The sequence below is a fragment of the Gossypium arboreum genome, unplaced genomic scaffold (genome assembly GCF_025698485.1).
Source record: "Gossypium arboreum isolate Shixiya-1 unplaced genomic scaffold, ASM2569848v2 Contig00193, whole genome shotgun sequence".
Taxonomy (NCBI): Eukaryota; Viridiplantae; Streptophyta; class Magnoliopsida; order Malvales; family Malvaceae; genus Gossypium; species Gossypium arboreum.
Genome location: NW_026440312.1, coordinates 120,085 through 123,293, shown reverse-complemented (window position 1 = coordinate 123,293; position 3,209 = coordinate 120,085).

The window sequence follows — 3,209 nt, the reverse complement described above, 5'->3', positions numbered from 1 at the left end:
TTTTGGTGCTCTCAACGATGCATCGGTACACTTGATGACTTGCTAGTTTGTGTCATAGTAACCATATCATGTTACATGTTTCGAATGGCTAAAATGGCATATTTTTGGTGACGGCGTTGTAATGGTCAAATTGAGGCATGTTTGATAATTGTTGGAGCTAGTAGTTGATAAAAGAAAAGTGGTTAAATGTGCATGTATAGGTAAGTTTTGGAGGTTTGCATTTGAGGTGCCTTGAATGGCATATTGGTTAGTTGATTTTAGGACACTTGAATTGGTCATTATCTATACGTTTTGACAAGATTTTGATGCCTTGATTTTGTGCACAAAAAGCCTATAGGTTTATACATGTTATGGTGTTGGAAATGACTTGATTTTTGGCAAATTTATGTCTACACGGGTGTGTGACTCAGCCGTGTGTGACACATGGCTTGGCAACATGGCCATGTGTCCCCTGTAGGTTCCTTTGCATGCAAGTCAGTTAGTACACGACCTAGCACACAGCCTGGTACACGGGCATGTGACACGACTGTGTGACCCTACTCAGAGAGTTACACGGGTGAGGACATGGGCTGGGACATAGCCATCTTTCCTTATTTCAAAGGTTACACGGCCTGAGACACGGGCGTGTGTCTCAGTCGTGTGAGGCACCCAGTTGTGTGACACCTGTAGTCAAATTTTTGTAACTTTTTCTTAAACTTTTAAATGTTTCCAATTTAGTCTTGAATTGTTTCTAAGGTATTTTTAGGGCCTCGAGGGCTTGATTTAGGGACGATATATATGTGAATGAATGAATTATAATAATTTTTCTATGATGTATGAAATGTATGTTTTAAATGTTTTGTCTTTACGGTAATGCTTTATAACCCTAATTTGGCGACGGATATGGGTTAGGGGTGTTATAATTTGTATGACGTGTTTTAGCATGAATTGCAAAATCTCGAGTGTCAAAGTGTGGCTTTTGAACCACCACTTATAGTGTGCGAACCTTGGCTTCTTCCTTATGCAAACCCTTGTAGTTTTGGTTGAACTTTTAGTATATAAATTGTACGATTTTAATGGTGCAAAATGCATGAACTTATATTATATATACATGGGCTTTATTGTGTATACAATAAATATATTAATGGGTGTTACATATATAATATATAAATGATGGAGTTGGTAATATACATATAAAAAGAGTGGGGTTGTATATATATACATATATATAGGTGGGTGATTATACATATATAATATATATGCATGGCTTTATTTTATAAAATATATTAATGGATTTTGATGTTATATATATAATATAATATATATGCATCGTTCTATCGTATGTAATATATATAATTATGGGTATGGTTTTATATAATATATAAATTTATGGGGCTTTTAATGTATGCTTAAAAATTGAAGTGAAAAAGGTCACTAAAGAAATATGTATATAATATATATTCAGTATATGATTTTGTAATATTTACGAACACATATAAAAGTAAATAATATAACGTGGATTGTTATAACATGCAAATTTTATCGATAATGCATATCTGTGCATGCACGAACTCGTAAGTGAATTATGAGATTTATGATATTGCGAGTTTTGATTAATGCAAAATTATATTATCATGAAATGCTAAGTGCAAGCTAAACTATAGTGGGAGCCAATTATATTTGTGTATTATATTCTATTGTGAACTATGTTAATTGGTGAATTATATTATTATGGCGAACTATATTAATTTTCCAAATTATGTATTGTGAGATTTTGAGTTGTATGTAAACTAAGCTATTGCCATAGGATTGTGAGTACTCTCCCCTTTTATTATGTGTTGGCCATTATGGCCCGGAGATAGCGTTGGAGAGATAAGGGACTGTCGAGCATAGCTCCATTCACCGTAGATAGTGTGGTGTGTTCGGAAATTGTGAGCATATGTGCTACACTTAAATGGAGATAACGTATGACTTTATGAGTCATGTAGTGTGTTTTGGAGATCCATTTATCCAATAAGCATATAATTTGACTATGTTTCATATTCACAAATTGCCAATATATCATTGTGTTGAGTATGTAATTTGTGTTATATGTGAATTGTTAAAGTATGTTTAAATCCTAACATTTCTAGTTTGTATATTTGTGTTGTATGCATGTGTACTCATTTAGCTTCTCACTTTACCCTGTAGATAAATAGTTTCGAGTTAGCGATGAGGGTGGCAAATCAGTGATCTATTGCAAGGCATTATTTTAGAGTATGTGTGTTGAGACTTTCAACTTTGATGTGAAGGCAATGTGGGTCGTTCCAAAGGTTTATACTAGAATTAGACTTAGACATAGATAGTTTAAATAAAATTTTCAACGGATTGTAAATGAACATTACTGATTGTTAGTTTTTGTTTGGGATTTTTGAACATTTTAATTGCTTGCTTGATTGAGTGGTTTTATTACTTGCTTAATGTGATCATAATTAAATGAACTAACAAATTTTTGAAACTAAAGGAGACTGTCGAGTATTAAGGTACGCCTTATACCTTATGATTGTGTGAATGAAATGATTAATTCAGAAAAAGCATGCACTTAGGTCTAATTTCCTATATGAAATATTCTGCAAATGCATAGTGTGTAAGGTTGGTTGGTGTGGTTTATAAAGTTTTAAATGGAGAGTCACCTCAGTGGCTAATGTGATGTGCTGAATTCGCGTCAGACCGTCCCAGTCGGGTTTGGGGAGTGACATTACATGTTTTGTATTTTCATTCAAACCAAAACATTATAATACCTTTATTCAGATATTGATTTTAAGTCAACCAAAGCTTCCCCCTTTTTCTGTCTTTGCATATTGATTGGAGTAGAAAAAACATATGTTTTCTCCCTACTTATTGATTAAATTGTTCCCATTTAGTTACCTTTAGCATACATTTTAGCAGGTTCAATTTAGTAAATTTCCTTTTATAACTCAATGAATCCTAGCCTATTTTATCTTTAATTTTGCTATCTTTATGCACTAATGTCGCCACATGAGTTAATTCAATATTGTGTCCAGAATTGTTGCCTCAATTGACAGCTATCTGATAAGAGCCAACCATGAGTGAGTTGTCCAGTCTGATGTAACTACCCTGTACGAACAAGGATAGAAGAATCCTAAGGGAAGGGCACTTGTAATTTTGAGGAAAACATAAAAGGATAACGTGAGAAGAATGAATGAGAATTTTTGCTAGACCACTATTCT